We start from the raw sequence: 21388 nt of genomic DNA on the forward strand, positions 1-21388 counted from the left end.
TCATTTTATTGATCAGAGTAGCTAAGTCTTTCACAGTTGATTATTGGTTATAATATTGCCGTCATTGTGGGTAATATTCTCCTAGTCCTGCTCACTTCACTTTTTTATCGGTTGCTATAAGTCTTCCTAGATTTTTTCTGAAACCACTCCCTTCATCATTTCTTACAGTGCAATAGCATTACTCCAAAGTCATATACCACAACTTCTCCAGCCATTCCTCCAAGTGATGGGCATCCCTTCAGTTTCCAATTCTTTGTCACCACAAAAAGAGCCGCTATCAATGTTTTTGTATATATGGGTCCTTTTCCTTTTTCTTTGATATCCTTGTTAATACAGCCTTTGTAGCAGTATTGGGGGTCAAAGGTTACACACAATTTTGTTGACCTTTGGGCATAGTTCCAAACTGTCCTCCAGAACAGTTGGACTAGTTCACAACTCCAGCAGCCTTACAGGAGTGTACCTCTGCTGTTCCCACATCCCCTCTAGCATTTGTCACTTCTCTTTTCTGCTGTCTTAGCCAATCTGATGAACATAAGGTGACACCTAACAAGTTGTTTTAATTGGTGTTTCTCTAATTTCTGGTGATTTAAAGCATTTTAATATGCTTTTTGATAACTTTGATTCCTTCCTCTGAAAATTGCCCATTCACATCCATTGACAATTTATCAATTGGAAAACGGCTTTTATTTTTACAAATTTGACTCAGTTCCCTATATATTGAGAAATAAGAACTTGATCAAACAACTTGCTGTGATTTTTCCCAGTTTTCTGCTTTTCTTCCTAATTTTAGTTTCATTTGGTTTTATTTTATGCAAAAACATTTTAATTTTATGTAATCAAAATTACCCCTTTTACCTCCCCAACTATCTCTGCTTCTTGTTTGGTCATGAACTTTTCTTGTAGTCAATGATTTGACAGGTAATTTCTTCCATGCTCCCCTAATTTACTTATAACTTTTTGTGTCTAAATCTTTGTTTATATTTAGAATATACTTATCTATGCATAAAGGTGAGGATTAATTAAATTAATCACTCTACCACACTTAACTACCTTAACCAGGTTAGAACATCTCTATTTAAGCAATAAATTAACAGGCATTTCAACCAGGTGTGACAGGAGGTATAATAAAATTGATTGAGGAAACTCAGTGGTGCCCCATGAGGCTTGTATAAAACGTATAAGCTAGTTTGTATTAGAACATTCAGTCATCTCACAAGCTAGAGGAGAGAGCAGTCCCAGTCAGGTTCCTTAGAGCGAAGTGCTGAAAGGATCCTCTGGCCTTTCTGCTACCCCTTGACCAGAGATACCTCAGAGAGCCAAAGTACTTGGACTTCCCATAGGCATCCCTAGTGTCCCTGAAACAGCTGCTGTTGATGTTTTCATAAGGAAACTAGTTAAAACTAGATCCACTGAGAAAAGGCAGTTTCAGAGCTTTACCAGGAGCCCAGAAGACTACAGCTGAACAATGATGGGGGCATTGTAATGCCTCAGTGAAGAGGAGAAAAATATTTCCAGCAAACAGAAGTGGGTAGTTACCCACACATGTACAGGGCCCATGCCCTCTCTCAACTGGAGCCCACTTTCCCCTGGACTCTTTATGTACTTGTGAGAGAACAAGTCAGACTTTTAAAGAATGTTTTTTACCTTTTGTCAGTCAATCAACAAGCATTTGTTAGGGACCTACTATGTACCAAGTAGTGTGCTAAGTGCAGGGAACACAAATACAAGCAGAAAGAAAGACAGCCCCAGTGCTTACGGAGCATATGTTCTGTCTGGGGAAGATAACACATCAAAGGAAACAAAAAAGTGGCAGGAGAAAGAAAAACAAAGGCACCTTATGTTTGGGCCATAGTAAAGAGAGTTACAAGTGCTAGCTGGAGAGGAAGGAGACCTGGACAGCTGTGCTGCCCTCCTCAGAGGAAACTTCTGGGAAGGTTCATCAAATCAGTGCACCAGGCCAAAGCATCAGAGGGGATTTCCAATATGGGAATTCAGCTGCTGGCGTTGGCTTCTGTAGCACGGTGCAGAAAATCCAAGAAGCAGCCTGGATGTGAATGAGGGCTTTCCAAAAGCTAGTAAAGTCTGGCTGACCAAGTGATGTCAACTGATAATCACTGGAGTTAAATGAAAACAGGAGGGTCTTGTGAGGTATCATTGTGAGAAGAACTTTAGAGCTTACCCCTTGATGATCTTTAACTCTTCAGAGGTTACGCCTTGAACTGTAAGGAGAGAACAGTCAGTCTTGCTCTGGGAACCCTCCTCCTAGAGCAGAAAGGTTTGGGAGGGCAGTGAGGGCAGGGACTATTTTATTTGTTTAAATTTTTAATTCCCCAGGGCCTACCACATGTTGTTATTGGTGGTGGTGGTTGTTCAGTGTTTCAGCTGTGTCCAATCTTGGTGGCCCCATATGAGTTGTTTTGGTTTTATTTTGTTTTGGTTTTTGGCAAAAATATTTGCCCTTTACTTTTCAAGGTAATTAAGGCAAACAGAGGTTAAGTGACTTGCCCAGGGTCACACAGTTAGTATGTGTCTGAGATCAGATTTGAACTTAGGTCCTCCTGACTCCAAGTTTAGCTCATTATTCCCTGAGCCACCTACTAGAGTAGGGACTTAACTGTTAAACTTAACTGAAGCTGAAATGGAGAACCAAGAAAAGAACTCTGATCTAAGGGGGTGCCCATCAGCTGTATAATGCTGAATAAAGAGTGACATATTAATGTAATGGCATATGATTGTACCATAAGAAATGATGCAAGAGATGATTTCAGGGAATTCTGGATAATATGAACTGATGCAGAGTGACAGGAACAGAACTGGAAGAATAATTTATTCAAAGAAAACAACATGGTAAAGAAAAACGACTTTGAAATACTGGAGGATATTAATGAACAAAATGAGCAACTATGTGTCCAGAAGACCCATGAAGAAGAATGTTGGCCAGCTCTTGACTGAGAGCTGATAGACTCAAGGTGTGGAAAAAGGAAGCCTTTTTGCAATATGACAACTATGTGGAATCATTTCTCCTGATTTTTTTTCTTTTGCTACAAGTTTTCTTTTCTTTATCTTCTTTCAGTTTCCAATGGGGAAAGAGGGAGATTAGCAATAGTAATGCCAAAAACAGAGGCATGAAAAGATTTTCTTCTAATACAAAAGAGAGGGAAAGAGTGAGTGAGAGAGAGAGAAGAAATTCAGAAAAAAATTTGAACAAGTGAGACATATTTGAAAGAAATGCAAGGTTTTTTTAAGTAAGTGGTATGAAATGGAAATCACAATTTTCAATTCTTTTTTTATGCCCTCCTCTATATGGAAAAATATTATTTTTGTATTTCTAGGTTCATATGGAAAAAAATTAATAAAACAAAATAAATAAGCTGAATTGGAAAGCGTCCTCGGTATCAAAAGTTGTAGAAAAGTCAAGGAGAGGGATGAGAAAGAGGAAGCCTGATCTGATAACTAAAAGGCCCCTGGTGACCAGAGAGTGAATAGTTTAAAATGTGATGGATTTCAAGGGGCTGAGGAGTTAATAAGTGTGTAGAGACCTGGAAAAGGCAGCAAATGTTGACCTCTCTTTGTCACCAATATCATCATCTCAAGAATTTAAACCAGGTAGGGAAAAAGAGGAATTAAACAATGAACACAGGGGATAGTTGGATTAAGGGATGATTTCTTAACCCTAGGAGTTGGAGATTTGAGTGTGTATATAATAAGAATGGAATATCATTATGGAAAGATGGATTGAAAAAGAGAGAGGGAGGGGACCACCAATGGACTTAGTCCTAGAGAATGCAAATCAAGATATCAAAGCCACAAGTGGAAGACTCATTCCTTGCAAGGAGAAGGGTCACCACATCCTGGAAGATGGAAGGAAAGGAGGAGAAGATGGTGAAGACAGAGGTTTCAATGTAGGGAGGAGAGAAGGATGGAGCTTAGTATAGATATATTTAATCCCAGTAAAGTGAAGGGGAAGGTCATTTGCTGTGGGAGAAGGACATACCACTGGAAAGAAAGAAAACAGCCTCATCCCAAACAAAACTCTCTTTAACCACCTTTCCAAACAGCAAAATAAGGGAGAGAAAAGTGGGAAGAATGAATGAAATTCCATTTGGAGAAATCACAGAACAAGAAGTTTCCATACACATAAAAATTATATCCAAAAATATTCATAAATAGCCACACCCAACTTATTTTGAAAAGCTACATGAAATGAGACTTTGTGTAAACTGAAACAGTGCTTTGAATATAATATCTATTCAATAAATATTTGATGAATTTAACTGAATCCATAAAATGAGAGGATTGAGCTTCCTTCCAGATTCTAGATCAAGAACTATATCTTATGACCAGATGACTTTCTAGTTGAATAACCCATGATCCTCTGATCAAGATGTTATGTATCCATGACTGTGTGGACTTGCTGCCATAATTAATTTAATGAAACAAAGCTCTCATTATGTTACTCTTATTCTCAAGGACTTCCCATATGCTATAAGAGAAATATCAACCTTTTTTTAGCATAGCATTCAAGACTCTATAATTGGATCAGTCATTCAATAAACATTTAATAAACACCCACTATGTGCCAGGCACTGTTCTAAGCATTAGTGGTATGAAAAGAGACAAATGAAATTTGATCTTCAAGTACAGGACTCAAGAAGGACTTAAAAAGGTAAATGGGACAGAAGGATACAATATGTTGTCAATAAGGGGGAGTGGCTGTTTAAACCCCTACAAGGGAATATGAGACTTGCAACCCTTGAGAACTGTATTGTTATTACACCTTGTTAAAGAAGTATACATAAAGAGGGTGGATATTAGTTGACTTTGATGTAATGATAAAAAAAATCTAATCAAGTGGGTTAAATGGATCTAAATAAGTGGATCAATCTAATCTTAGAAAATGTACTGAGAAAGGAGGAGGCAGACAAGGGTAAATTACATTACAGGAAAAGACACAAAATCCTATTACAGCAGAGGGAAAGGGGGGGAGCATTGTTTGAACCTTACTCTCATCAGATTTGGCTCAAGAAGGGCATAATAAATCAGTTAGGTATAGAAATCTAACTTGCCCTATAGGCAGTAGGAGGAAAAGGGGAAAGAAAAGGAGGGGGAAAGAAAAGGGGGGGAAAGAAGGAGGAAGAGCAGTAAGAAAAGGGGAAGAAAAGGGAAAGGGATAATAAAAGGGGAAGGGACTGAAGGAGGCGTGGTCAAAAGCAAAACACTAGTGAAGGGGAAAGGAAAAAGGAGAAAGAAAAGCATAAATGGGGGAAAAGGATGGAGAAAAAGACACAGATAGTAATCATAACTGTGAATGTGAATGGGATGAACTCTCCCATAAAACGAAAGGATTGCAGAATGGATTAAAAACCATAATCCTACAATATGTTGTTTACAGGAAACACATTTGAAAAAGAGTGACACATACAGGGTAAAGGTAAAAGGCTGGAGCAGAATATATTATGCGTCAGCTGAAGTAAAAAAGCAGGGGTAGCAATCCTGATCTCAGACAAAGCAAAAGCAAAAATAGATCTAATCAAAAGAGATAAGGAAGGAAACTACATCCTGCTAAAAGGCACCATAGACAATGAAGTAATATCATTACTAAATATATATGCACCAAATGGTATAGCATCCAAATTCTTACAGGAGAAGTTCAGGGAGTTACAGGAAGAAATAGACAGCAAAACTATACTAGTGGGGGACCTGAACCTCCCCTCTCGCACTAGATAAGTCTAACCACAAAATAAACAAGAAAGAAGTTAAGGAGGTGAATAGAACATTAGAAAAGTTAGGTATGATAGACCTCTGGAGAAAACTGAATGGGGATAGAAAGGAATATACTTTTTTCTCGCAGTACATGGCACATACACAAAAATTGACCATGTACTAGGGCATAAAAACCTCACAATCCAATGCAGAAAGGCAGAAATATTAAATGCATCCTTTTCAGATCATGATGCAATAAAAATTATATGTAATAAAGGGCCATGGAAAGATAGACTAAAAAATAATTGGAAACTAAATAATCTAATCCTAAAAAATGATTGGGTCAAACAACAAATCATAGAAACAATCAATAATTTCATTCAAGAGAATGACAATAATGAGACAACATACCAAAACCTATGGGATGCAGCGAAAGCAGTTCTTAGGGGAAGTTTTATATCTCTAAATGCTTACATAAATAAAATAGAAAAAGAGAAGATTAATGAATTGGGCATACAACTAAAAAAACTAGAAAAAGAACAAATTAAAAATCCTCAACTAAACACCAAATTAGAAATATTGAAAACCAAAGGAAAAATTAATAAAATTGAAATTAAGAAAACTATTGAACTAATAAATAAAACTAAGAGCTGGTTTTATGAAAAAACCAATAAAATAGATAAGCCTTTGGTTAATTTAATTAAAAAAAAAAGAAGAAAACCAAATTACTAGTATCAAGAATGAAAAGGGCGAAGCTACCACCAAGGAAGAGGAAATTAAAACAATAATTAGGAATTATTTTGCCCAACTATATGCCAACAAATTTGACAATCTTAGTGAAATGGATACATATTTACAAAAATATAAATTGCCCAGATTAACCGAAGAGGAAGTAAAATACTTAAATAACCCCATCTCAGAAAAAGAAATTGAACAAGCCATTGATGAACTCCCTAGGAAAAAATCTCCAGGGCCAGATGGATTTACATGAGAATTCTATTAAACATTTAAAGAACAATTCATTCCAATACTATATAGACTATTTGGGAAAATAGGTGAAGAAGGAGTCTTACCAAATTCTTTTTATGATACAAATATGGTGTTGATACCTAAACCAGGAAGAGTCAAAACAGAGAAAGAAAATTATAGACCAATTTCTCTAATGAATATAGATGCAAAAATGTTAAACAAAATACTAGCAAGTAGATTGCAGCAACTTATCACAAGAATAATACACTATGACCAGGTAAGATTTATACCAGGAATGCAGGGTTGGTTCAATATTAGGAAAACTATCAGCATCATTGAGCATATCAACAACAAAACCAACAGAAACCACATGATCATCTCAATAGATGCAGAAAAAGCTTTTGATAAAATACAACACCCATTCCTATTAAAAACACTAGAAAGCATAGGTATAAATGGAGTCTTCCTTAAAATAATAAATAGCATATATCTAAAACCTTCAGCAAGCATTATGTGTAATGGGGACAGGCTAGAAGCATTTCCAATAAGATCAGAGGTGAAACAAGGATGTCCATTATCACCACTGTTATTCAATATTGTACTGGAAACCTTAGCTTTAGCAATAAGAGAAGAAAATTTGAAGGCATTAGAATATGCACAAAAGAAACAAAGCTATCACTCTTTGCAGATGACATGATGATATACTTAGAGAATCCTAGAGAATCTAGTAAAAAACTACTTGAAATAATAAACAACTTTAGCAAAGTTGCAGGCTATAAAATAAACCCACATAAATCATCAGCATTTCTATATATTACCAACAAAGCCCAACAGCAAGAGATAGAAAGAGAAATCCCATTTAAACTTACTGTAGACATTATAAAATATTTAGGAGTCTACCTACCGAAACAAACCCAGGAACTCTATGAACACAATTACAAAACACTTTTCACACAAATAAAATCAGATCTAAATAATTGGAAAAACATCAGTTGCTCATGGGTAGGCCGAGCTAATATAATAAAAATGACAATCCTACCTAAGCTAATTTACTTATTCAGTGCCATACCAAACTACCAAAAAAATTATTTTATAGAGTTAGAAAAAATAATAACAAGATTCATTTGGAAAAAAAAAAGGTCCAGAATATCAAAGGAACTAATGAAAAGAAATGCAGGGGAAGGTGGCCTAGCAATTCCAGATCTTAAATTGTATTATAAAGCAGCAATCATCAAAAATGCTTCGTACTGGCTAAGAAATAGGGAGGTGGATCAGTGGAATAGGTTAAATATGCAAGACACAGTAGTCAATGACTATAGTAATCTATTATTTGATAAACCCAAAGACCCCAGCTTCTGGGATAAGAACCCACTCTTTGAAAAAAACTGCTGGGAAAACTGGAAAAGAGTATGGCAGAAACTAGGCATAGACCCAAATCTCACACCATATACCAAAATAAAGTCAAAATGGGTTCAGACTTAGATATAAAGGCTGATACCATAAGTAAACTGGGAGAACAAGGAATAGTTTACCTATCAGATCTATGGAGAACAGAAGAATTCATGACCAAACAGGAGATAGAGAACATTATGAAAAGCAAAATGGATAATTTTGATTACATTAAATTGAAAAGTTTTTGCACAAACAAAGCCAATGCAACTAAGATTAGAAGGAAGGTAGAAAATTGGGAAAGAATTTTTACAACCAGTCTCTCTGATAAAGGCCTCATTTCTAAAATATATAGAGAATTAAGACAAATTTATAAGAACACAAGCCATTCCCCAATTGATAAATGGTCAAAGGATATGAACAGACAGTTCTCAGATGAAGAAATTAAAGCCATCTATAGTCATATGAAAAAATGCTCTAAATCATTATTGATTAGAGAAATGCAAATCAAAACAACTCTGAGGTACCACATCACACCTATCAGATTGGCCAACATGACAAAACAGGAAAATGATAAATGTTGGAGAGATGTGGGAAAATTGGAACACTAATACATTGTTGGTGGAGTTGTGAAATGATCCAACCATTTTGGAGAACAATTTGGAACTATGCCCAAAGGGCTACAAAAATGTGCATACCCTTTGATCCAGCAATAGCACTTCTAGGGCTATATCCCAAAGAGATCAAACAAATGGGAAAAGGACCCACATGTACAAAAATATTCATAGCAGCTCTTTTTGTGGTGGCAAAGAATTGGAAATTGAGAGGATGCCCATCAATTGGGGAATGGCTGAGCAAGTTGTGGTATATGAATGTAATGGAATACTATTGTGCTGTAAGAAATGATGAACAGGCTGACTTCAGAAAAACCTGGAAAGACTTATATGGTCTGATGCTGAGTGAAATGAGCAGAACCAAGAGGACTTTGTACACAATAACAGCCATTATGCAATGACTAAGATTGTTAAACTGAACCCTTCTCAGCATTACGAGGATCTAAGACATCTCCAGAGGCCTCGGATGGAAAATGCTGTCCACATCCAAAGAAAGAACTATGGAAGTCAATCGCTATCACTTATTTTTACCTTCTGTTGAGTTTTGTTTCCTCTTTCTAATGGTTCCTCGTATTGGTTTTAATTTTTACTTACAACTTCACTAATGTGAAAATATGTGTAATGGGTATGTAAATGTAAAACCTATATCAGATTGTGTGCTGTCTTGGGGAGGGTGGGGGGGAGGAAAAGGGAGAAAAATTTTCAGCTCAAAAGCATATGGAAAAAGTAAAAAAAAATTAAATAAAAAAAGAAAAAAAAAAGAAAAGAGACAAATGACAGTCCCTGTCCCCAAGGCACTCACAATCTGATGTGAGAGATGAGTAAAACAAACAAACAAAAGCTACAAATGAGCTTTATATAGGATAAATAGGAAATAATTTTAAAAGGGAAGGTACTAGAATTAAGAGGGATTGGGAAAGACATTCTGTACTAGAAAAGATTTTAGTAGGACCATATCTACTTTACTAATTTCAGTGTCCCACTACTTCTCAATCTCTAAATATTAGGTTGGCTGATCATTGTCTCCTGAACATTCCTTGTTCATGTCAAACTCAACAATTTTCTTCCAACCTTGAATGATATTCCTACACAGAAATGTAGAATCCCAGGATCAGGATTCTAGAAGGAACCTCAAAGAGCATTTAGTTCAATGTGTTCCCTGCACAAGATTCCTTTCTATATCATACCAAATAAGTGATCTTCCAACCACTGTGTAAAGGCTTCCATTGTGAAGGAATCTGAAACACCCTATGACAGTGCATTCTACTTTGTATAGTTCTAATGTTTAAGAAGACCATAAGAAGTAGCAATATACTATATCCCACAGGTGAACAATTTAGATAAGCATATGTATCCTCATCATATAAAGTAATCGATATTGATACTCATCAGATCATTTTAAAAAGTTTTGTCTATGGTTATATCTGTAAGAGAAACTTGTATGATTGAATTTCCAGTTAGGGCTATATATTTTGCTTATGCTCCCTGAATCAATATTTTATTATGTACATGTATATGCTTTTTTAAACATTTATTTATGTCATTTGTGCTCTGTTCATATTCCATTGGTCAGAAAGGTATTATGGTGTATTGTGTATATGTACATATACATACATGTGCATGTGTGTACATGTGCATGTTTGTGTATGTATAACTATAGGTATGTGTGTGTGCATAAATATACATATGAGTATGTGTGTTCATGTATATTTGTATGTGTATGTATGTATGTATATTCTTTAATGTTCCCAACCACAGGTCTTTTGCATCGAACTTCTCCCACACTTTGTTCAGTTCCATCTTGTTCTTTTAATTTCTCTTTCAGTTAGATTTATCCATTTCTAATAAAGAATCATTAAAGCCCACTATAATCATTGCATTACTCTGTCTTTTTTACAGTTTTCTGTACCTTTTTCATGAATTTAAATGCTTTGCCATTTGGCTTGTGTTTTCATGTGGTGGGTTTTCATAACCTATGATTCCTATATGAGTATAACAAAGTTTTCCTTTTCTCTCTTGACAATAAAATTTAACTTTTTTCCAGTTGTAGTACTTAATTTTTTTGAATCATCTGATACATAATAGATTTTATTTCAAGCTTCCATTTTCATTCTCTTTATGTTTCTTTTTAGACTTTCTTATGTACAACAAATTGTTATTCTTGTTTTTACTAACTCATTCTGTATTGTTTAATCCATTCGCACTAAAGATTATAATTGTTAGGCTAGTGTTTTCCTCTTATGTATTTTGTATTATTATTATCTTTTTCCTCTTAAGTCAGCATTTTGCACCTATAATTATTTATGCTTATGCTACTCTAAAGCTAGTCTACTATTGACATGGATTATCCCCCACCCTTCCATTTACCTTCCCTGTCCCAGAATTTATATAAATTACTCTTTTATCTTTTCATGTATCTATTTCTCTCTCCTTTTTTGACCTTTCCATTTTCTAATCCAACTAAGTCTGTGATTCAAATGCACCCCCCAAAAAAAGTTCTTAATTTGGGCAATATTCTTTTACAGCATCGATTTCAATAAATTATCCTTTGTTGTGTCTTCTTCCTTAATCCTACCTTCTAATCTACTCTGAAGAACTATTTTTAACATGAGAAAAAGTATATACCTGGAACCAAAAGCTAACATATTTTCAGTGGGGAAATGTTACAAACATTTCTAATAAATACAAGAGCAAAACAAGGATGCTTTACTCACCACTACTATTCAACATATTTCTAGAAATTTTATCTACAGAAATGATTAAAAGAGAACAAAAAAGGCACCAACCTTGGCCAAAAATGAAAAGGAAATTGCTACTTGTAGGCAACCTGATCGCTGACTTAGAAAACCTCAGAGAATCCACAAAAAGAGTAACTGAGATAATGAATAGCTTCAATACCCTTACCACATCATCAGCTCACTGGTCATCATCTTCATCCTTTTCTCCTTCCACTGAATTTTGACTCTCCTTATATGTCTCCCACCTCTGACAAGCAAACTTCTGCCTTATCTTACAGGGCTGCAGGGCCCCATGCAAGTTTCTGGTGGCCTCCTTACCATGCCCTGACAAGGATCATTCCTACTCCCATTTCTAGCACCTCATTGTATGTTGTCTTCTCCCATTAGGATGAAAGCTCCTTAAAAGCAAGGACTATCTTGCTAACTTGTCTTTGTATGGCTAGAAATTATAGTTCCTGGCACATTGATAGGTAAAACAATCATTAATTGTTTACGATCTAAAATAATAACATAAAAAATGAATTCATGATAACTAATAAATTTGTTATATGCAAATATTATACATATCATAAATATCATTAATATGATAATATAATCCAATAAATGATTAATAAATACTTCTACCTTTCCCGTTCCATGAAAATCATCCCTTTCTTTACATAACAATAACATTATATGGAAGAAAAAAATGAAAAGGAAATCTCATTCAAAATAACTACAAGATGCACTAAACATCTGGGAGTCAATCTCCCAAGATTCACTAAACTTCAGTAAATGCAATTTGCAAAGCACTCTGGTCCTCCAGAGACCACGTCTTAGGGGACCAAAGGTACTCAGCTTCGGCTCTCTCATTTACCTGGAGCTGAGCAAGTGCAAATTCACGTAGCAGACCAAAGATAGAGAAAACACTTATTTATGCTCCATGCATTGTGCTAACTGCTGACCAGGCAAATACAAAGTAATTAAGGTAATTTTTTTTTCCCTCCAAAAGCTCATATTCTCATACAATGCATAGACAGAAGTCGGAGGAATGGGGTGAGGCACACCTGGTGGCTTAATTTGGATATGGTGCAGAAGTGAAGCACAGGCCTAAGTCCAGGCAGGATACCATGAAAGCTCACATTTTGGAGCCCAAGGTGACTCCAAGTACAGAGTCCACACTTCTGGGCACTTTGCCAACTACCTGTTCCCTTATGTTTCCTGCCCCCTTTCTACCATTTGCTCTGGGAATGGTTAACCAAATCAATGCTTTCACTGCTTCTCATTGTATCAATCACTTCACCTAGTCAAGTCAATAAGAATTTATCAAACATCTACAATGTGGCAGACACTGTGCGCGGCACTGGGTTCTATTCACCATCTCTGTGATTTCTCTTACCCACATACAATTCCCTTTCCACTCCTGCCTTCTCTGTGTCATCTTCCCCAACCAGAACAAAAGCTCCTTGAGGATTAGGACTGTCTTGTTTTTGTATTTATACCTTCAGTGCTTGGCCATATGGTAAGCACTTAATAAATACATTTTTGTTCATTCATTAACTACTGCAAAAGATGAAAAATCATATTCAAAATAACTGACATTGATAAAACATAGAAAAGTGTTTTACATCTATTATCTCATTTATTATCACCACAACCTGCTAAATAGAAAGGTATGACACATACTATCTCCTCCAAATCCCCAGAATTTCAACTAGTGTTCTTAATTCCAAGCCCACGACTCAATCCACCATGTGCTATTGCCCCTCAGGAGTCATTTGCCCCCAAGTTTCCCATCATTTCAATTTCAGAAACAAATTCTTTATTAATAGTGTGAATTGTATTCAAATTCATTTCTCTATCTTTTGAAGTATCAAATTTTCACTAACAAATCAGTATAACTTCTACAACCTTGGCAGGGGATGGGAAGCAAGGTCCACCAGATATTCAGATAATGGAAGAATCTAGCCTATCAATAGCTGATCATGCCTCCATGCCAGTTCAGTGATGCTTCTGCAACTTCCCTGTTCTGTCCCCGTGGCGATGTTCCTTCCGTTTCTCCCCACCATGTCTCCTCCTTCCCATTCCTGGATTTTCTTATGTAAATGGTTCTTCTTACTTTGCAATATGACTTGGAACCTCCTGTCTTCCACCTCTGTTCTATCAACTTCCACTAGAATAAGTTATAGCTTGCCAGAGCCATATTCTAGTAATGGGTCCTATAAAACTCAGTTATTGAACCAAATCTACTTCTTCACCTTGCTAGGTCACCTTTCTTCTTCCCTCCCCCAATACTTTCCCCATTTTGGTAGATTCTTGAAGTCTTTCATTTTATTCCTCTCTCCTTTCTTGTATTTTATCTCCTGTGAATTGTTGGGTATCTCAAAAGCAACCACTTTCCCACTGTGATGACTATGATAACTAAAGCTTCCCCTATCCCTCCCTTCTCAGTTTAAACTCATTGTTTGCAGTCTTACTGATTCTGATATTTCCACGCACATGCATCTCAAATATTGCCTTATCAATTTTGTGTTCTGAAGCCCATCAAGTTGCTGCTTTCTCCCTGCCCCTGCCACCACTAGACCAGCTTCCACACTAGCACAATTGAAGGCCAATCACTCTATGGCCTGTTTCCCTTCAGCATGATGCCAAGTGAGCTCTGAATTCTAAGCCAGACCTGGCCTTGAGGGATTTCAGGCTGTACTTCAGAAGACATAGGATCAGAAGGGACTGACTCTGTTTTGAACATAAACGATCTTCCAGATGATGAAACACAGACAAGAGAATTCTTTTTTTCTGATTCCTTTCACTCTGGTTCAAGCCATAGCTTGTGGATATTCACCAAACAACTGACACACAGACAGGTGCCACTTGTTCATTGACTGCCATCCATAATGGGCATCTGCTAGGGGTCTGCCCACATCAGCAGGGGGGAACCCATCTCATCTAAATCTTGTCATGTTCTAATGCCTAACAGAATGTCAGAAAACCTCTCAGCATCTGGTGGCATGAAAGATCAAAGATGCTAGAAAAGAGGGGGGAGTTCTGTCCCTGAGGCTGAAGGGGTATCCAGTGTACAGTCAGACTCCTATTTGACAGCACTATGAAGTAGTTGCTGAACTGAGGTTATTTTTAGGGGTTAGACACAAGCCTAGGCATTGTGTAGGTCTCAATCCAATCCAACAAGACATGCTGAAACAATGATCAAGGAATCAGGGACAAGACAGTAACAGCCCCAAACAGATGCATCGGCATGTACATAGGACACTATGAGGCCTGGGGGGCTAGTTCCTCACCACATGTACTTAGGGAAGATGCAGAATTGGGCCAGGCAGACAAGTGTCACTTTGGCCATTTGATGTTTGCCCTTCCTCAGAATTGTATAGGAGACCCAAAAGATCTTTGGCGGCTGAGGAAAATCAAGTAGCCTCAGATCTACCCGATTGCTTCTGGTCTGTTGGAATGATCTGAAGGGAATGCAGGTTATCAGTCAGAAACTAATAAGAGTTAAAAGATGTTTCTAGATGCTTTTGTCTAAGAATTTCTTTGCTGTACTCTTGATTAATTCTTTTCCCTTCCTATCTGTTCATAACTTTTATTCCAGATTTGTGATCTACATCCTTCTTTATGATTATTTCAATAGCTCACTGGTGGGTCTCTCTGCCTTGTGTCTCCATACTCCAATCCATCTTCCATTCAGACACCAAAGCCATTTTCCTAACCCTACTCAGTAAACTTCAGTGGCTTCCTATCACCTCTAGGATCCAATACAAAACCCTCTTACTGGCATTCAAAGCTCTTCACAACCTAGCCCCCTCCTACCTTTCCTGTCTTCTTACACCTTACTTCCCACCCCCCCTGCTCTTCCACCCAGTGACACTGGCCTCCTGGCTGTTCCACTCACAGAACACGACATCTTGTTTTCTCTGGCTGCCCTCCATGCCTAGAATGCTCTCCCTCCTCTGCCCCAAGCGCTCACCTCCCTGGTTTCCTTTAAGTTCCAACTAAAATCCCATCTTCTACAGGAAGCCTTCTCCAACTCCTCTTCTTTCTTATGTTTAATTCTCGCTTTCTTACCGACTTATTGTTTATCTGGCTTGTAGCTTGCTTTGTATACATGTTTGTGTGTTGGCTCACCCATTAGATTGTGAGCAGAGGTGTCAAACACTCACCCTTCACGCCTTCCACAATAGCCCTGAGTGCAACCTGAACTAAGTTAAAATGCCATTGGCAAATATTTAACAAAAATAAAAAGACCATAAAACCTGGATAATATTAATATGGTTTTCTAAGTCAATATGCAGCCTCAATACGCAGCCTTCAGGGATTCTTATGTATGGTTTAGCAGCCCCCATTTCACTTAGAGTTTGATATCCTTGGTTTAAAGCTTCAGAAATACTAAGCCTGAGCTCCCTTCTCCAACCAATTTCTATGTTGTTCACTTTATAGAGATTGCCCCACTCTCCCTTATTGCAGTTGTGCCTCACTTTTAGAAGTATCAATTCAAGAAAGAAGTCATGGGGATAGAAGCAGTGTCACATGCCTAAAAACAACTCTGGTTATCAAATCATACAAGTCCAGTTCTACCCCCTGTCCTCCCCTTGATCATCTCCTTTGCCCTGGGCATTCCATCTCATGTCTATGTCTGAGCCTATTTTCCCTCCACCTTCTGGGTGCCAGATGCTCCTGAGAACTTGCACTTTTCTTCTTTTGAAACAGGATACCATCCATGGAAACAATAATCTCAGTCCAGTACACCAACCCCTGTGATTTCATTGGAAAGTTCTCTATTTACCAGCATATATGCCTTTCACATAGAAGAGATTTTCAGAAGGAGAGCCTTCCCATGATGGGATGAGATGTTTCCCCTTGTATTCCAGACTTTTAGTATCTACCTCCTGCCAGTTCTCTTATTCTTTTGCAATCTCTCTTCTTGCTAAAAAGGCTATAGAATTATTAGCTGGCCTTTTGCTGTTCAGCCAGGGATCAGATAAGGGAACAATAGACATTCCCTGCTATCCCCTTCCTCCATTCTCCCCATTTATGCACTCTCCCATTCTACACTTTTGTCCCACAAAACCTGAAGTGGGGTGGGTTTGTTCCTCTTCCTCCATTTTTACTTCTCTGGTTTCTCCAAATTTGACTTATATTATTAGCCCTAAAGGGGACTTTCTAACCTAAAGTCAGATAGAGTCTTAGGGGTAGAGGTAAGGATGCTGCTAAGAGGAGGAAGACAACCAAAGACAATCTTAGCCTATCATTTGTTGGACCTTTGGGGCCATTGCAATGGCACAGCACTTTGCCCATAACTAAAAAGCCATCCACCTATCCTGATTACTTGACTTTAGCTGACCATGGGCAAGTTGCAGCATTTCTATTGGCCTCAATTTCATCATTTGTAAAATGAGGAGGTTAGATTAGATGGCATCCGATATCTTTACCAGCTCTGAATCTGCAATCCTTTGAAAGACAGATTTTCAATGCACTTCATCTTTGCTAACCAGATGTCAAAGTGACCAACAAGTGATCCTAAAGGACTGAAGCTTAGCCTCTGGATACAAAATTAAAAGATTTGTCAAAGCCCACTCTTCTCCTTATAGGGGAGAGACAGAACCACAGCTAAAACTCTCTAGTGGCTATAGTGAGAATATCCCATCAGATATTGAGGAGTAACAAAGACACCATGCCCAGTTCAGAGCAGACCCAGGAAAAGCATTATATGCCCTGGCTGTGCATCAAGCCCCGGCCCAAGGATTAGGTGTGGGCATCTGATTTGTCATGTCTTACTGCATGGCAGATGTGGCAGCAGAGAAGATGCCTAGAGGAGGCTTCAGACTTGAACAGGGAATTCTTTGGGCCTGGTTTAGGCTTTTGAGGGAGAGAATATGATGAGGACAGGAGAGGGGCACAGGATGACCCAGGGTACAGGGATATGTTTTCTCAAATGAGATTGCAATCACCCTGGTTTTAAAAAACTTAATAAAAAACCTTGTATATGTGAGTTACTTTTATAGAGATGAGGAAATTGAATCAACAGTCAAAAATCCCAAGGACTAGGGATAGCCTACCCCCCCCCCACAATCTTAGAGAGTGGAAGGAAAGCTTGTCTAGACATAGCTCAGAATTAAGACAAGACTTTCTAGAAACAACTCCATCCTCCCCACCACCACCACCACCATTATTGGAGGGAGGTGAGGCTCACCCTCCTTAGTAATGATTCATTGTTTTCTTAAACATTGTTGGGCCACTTTAATTCAATCCAACCCAATTCAACAAACATGAATTAATCACCTACTATGTGCAAGGCGCCGGGGGCCCTCTGAAACCTGGAATTCATTTCTCTGGAGAATTGTCCTCCTTTATATTCCATCCTGTGTATATTTCATGGAAAAGTCATCTGTCTGTTTCTAATCCACTTCCATTTAATTAATTAAAATATTTTGGGTTGGAGTTACTTGATTTCCAAGAGGCATTGTGGGCCTACTTTACAAGGCTTTTAAAACCTATTCTCTTTGAACAAAGAGACCCCATTTTGCCGAGAGAATGAGGGCTAAAACCTCAAAAACTAAAATAAAATCTATTCACTTATAAACTCAGACCCAAGGAAGAGCAGCTAGTTATAAATTTCATTCTAAACTTCATAAACATTGTGCTCTCAGTCCTGTTAGGTAAATGTAGGCATGACTAATCCCACCTGGATAAGGTCCATCTGGGTGCTTTAAATGTTTAGCGTCAGCAGGTACCTTAGTGCATTAGCAGTAGCAGGGCACCTACGTTAGTAGAAAGTATCTTAGACGTGGAATTGAGACATTTGGATGCTGGTCCTGATTCCACCCCAAAATTAGTGTGACTTGTCAGATGCAGCCTTTCTATTCTCTGGGCTTCAGGAAATTACTATCTGTCCCAGATTGGCTTTCAAGGTTGCAAGGACTAAATGAGATTATAGATGAACAAGTGCGATGCACGGCAAGCCGAATGGTATCTGGAAATGTACAGCATTTTAATGAAGTAGCCAGCCTGAACATTTCAAAGTGACTCAATCCAGGAGAGGGGAGCGATAAGACAAGACACGTATAAACACACATACCCACAAAGGGGCAAAAATGTGACTCAGAGAGGGAGGTTCAGTGTAACTTTTCCAATTTTCAAGAAATCTGTCTTAAACTCCTAGAGAATGGGTACAAATATCTAGCTTGGAGTCAGCTTACTTCTGACATTGCCTCACTGGATGACCAGAGGAAGCCTCGGTTTCCTCATCTGTAAAATAAGGAAAAGCCTTAGTTTTTACCTCATTATTGTACGGGTCCAATAACCTGGAAAATACTTTGTAGACTTAAAAAGGCTAAATGTGTCATTTGTTTCATGGATCTGTGTGTATGTTTGGCTAGCCAGTAATAAGCTTTCAACCTACTTTCATGTGCTAAAGATTAAATCTAGGACAGGCCAACTAGCCCAGCCCCCTGGTATGTGGTTGGTGCTTAATAAACGTTAGCTGAATTAATACATCAGGCTTTTGCCTTCTCCTCCTATGGGCCTCTACATTCTCTGAATAACCCTGAGACATCACTCTTCAAAGTTAATAATAAATATTAGCTCTAGACACATTTACACTGACCCCTTACCTTGACTATGATCAGGGGGCCATTTTCCCCCACAGACCCAATAGGCAAAGCTAATGATGGAGCAAACGGGAACAGAAAGAAGCTAATTGGGGGAGATATTAATGGCCTCAACTTTCAGACCATAATCGATGCTATTACAATTGACTTCTCATTTTTAGAAATGATATACACATCACAGTAATGGCTTCAACATGAACCAGCAAATGAGGAATTGAACTTTCCAAATACTCAAAGAAAAAAAAACCACCCTTTTCTGAGTTTATTAAAAATGTATAGCTGTATGGATTATATATCAACTCCAGTGATCCTTTTTCCTGTTGAAGGAATTGAATCACAAAAAGTATATTTTTTTTCCCTGGGTCATCTCTGGGACAAAGCCTACTAATTCTAGAAGGCTTGGTAAACTAAGAGTATTCAGCATCAATCCTCCAAGAATTCATCCTCTGTCTACGATGTGCCAGGCAGTGTGCTGGACACTGGAGATACAGAGACAAAAATGAACTAGGACCTTCCCTCAAGGAGCCTCCATTCCACGGCAGGGATAAAACTCAAACAGAGCAAAGGAAATACAAAACACCAGATGGGATTAAGAAAACACTAGGCTGGAATCAGGGACACGGATTTTGTACCTGCTCTGCCATCCACTGTTTCCCCATCTGACCTTGGACAAATCATACTCTTTCTTGAGTCCACTATGAAGTCAATCGTGCTGAACCGGAATGGCAGGCCTTGAGAATTGTCTCACACAACTCCTGCAAAAGGAAGTCCCCGGAGCTTATTCATCAAGTGGCTCTGGTCTGGGCTTGACAACCTCCAAAGAGAGAGCGCCTACTGACTCCCAAGATATCTCCTTCTGCATTGTGACAGGGCTAGCCATTAGCCAGTTATGGAGTCTTCCTTCTGAACTGGACTCTTTGAAACTTGACCCCATTCATGGCACCTGGTTTTGGCTCGAGGGGCAAACCAAGGAGTTTCATTCTCCACCCCACCTCCATACTGTGACAGCCCTTCAAACACTGGAAGACAGCAATGTTGCCCTCAGTCTTCTCTACTCCATCAACTCCTTTGACTAATATTCCTGACCCCATTCTGGTCATTCTCTACCTTATTAAAATTCTTAAAGACCAAATAACCTATAAGAATTATTCTAGATCTATGATTCTGTGAATTTTTCATTCCCTCTTGAAACACTGCATGCTTGCTCCAAATGTCCATGCCCTTGGATATAGGCTCATAGTTTTAAAGCTAGGATACCAGAAATCATCTAATCTAGTGAATCAACAAGTATTTATTGAGTGCCTACTGTATGCCAGACACCAAGCTAGGCATTGGGGTCACAGAAACAAAACTGGAACAGCCCCTGTCCTCAAGGAGCTTAAAACCTATATGAAGAAAACCTATGTCTGTATTTGTTGTTCAGGTGTTTTTCAGACATTTCCAACTCTTGGTGACTCCATCTGGGGTTTTCTTAGCAGATACTGGAATAGTTGGCCATTTTCCTTTCCAGCTTATTTTACAGATGAGGAAACTGAGGCAAACGGGATTAAGTGACGTGCCCAGGATCACGTAGCTAGCAAAAGTCTGGGGCCAGATTTGAATTAAGGAAGATGAATCTTCCTGACATCAGGCCCAGTATTCTCTCTACCGTGCCACGTAGCCATCCCTGTGCCTGTATAAGTATATACAAAATAGATGAAATGTAATTTGAAGGGAGAGCAGCAGCAAAAGTAGAGGGCTGGTGAAGGTGCTTGGGTGAGGCTTCTTGGAGCAGGGGCTATCTACCCTTCTCATTTTAAAGATGAGCAAACTGAGGCCTAGAAGGGTTAAGTGACCTGTCTAAGGCTACAAGAGGGATGAGTGGAGAGGTCTGGATTTAAATCTGCTGCCCTGGCTCATTCTAGCATATTCTTATCATTATACCCACATACAGGTAGGTATAGGGCAATTCATCCCTGCAGGTCCCATGCAACAGATACGTGATTGTGGAGAAGAGCCTTTTTGTGGGCATGAAAGTGAGCAGTTAAGGGTTGTCTTGTCTGTTTGTTGTTTTTCAATTGCTGTTCTTATCCAGTTAGCAAGAGAGATGCATGACATTTCTCAAGCCCAGATGAAGTTTCATTTAACTGCCTTGGCTCCATGTCTAAATGGAATCCCCCAGGAAAATCAGACAATTAACCCAAGTGAACGTGAGCTTTCATACCTATAAAGTCCCCTGAGCTAGCCATTCTCTTACAAAGGAAACAGAACATTGCAAGGGGATGGCTTTCCCCAGGTTCCATGGGGTGTTCCCTGCTATTATATCACTAACAAAATGAATGGGAATATAAATCCACAGGCCAAAGCAAGGCTCCGTTAGGAGTGAACAAAATTGGTT

This window comes from Phascolarctos cinereus, unplaced genomic scaffold (genome assembly GCF_003287225.1).
Source record: "Phascolarctos cinereus isolate Bilbo 61053 unplaced genomic scaffold, phaCin_HiC Scaffold_4;HRSCAF=312, whole genome shotgun sequence".
Taxonomy (NCBI): domain Eukaryota; kingdom Metazoa; phylum Chordata; class Mammalia; order Diprotodontia; family Phascolarctidae; genus Phascolarctos; species Phascolarctos cinereus.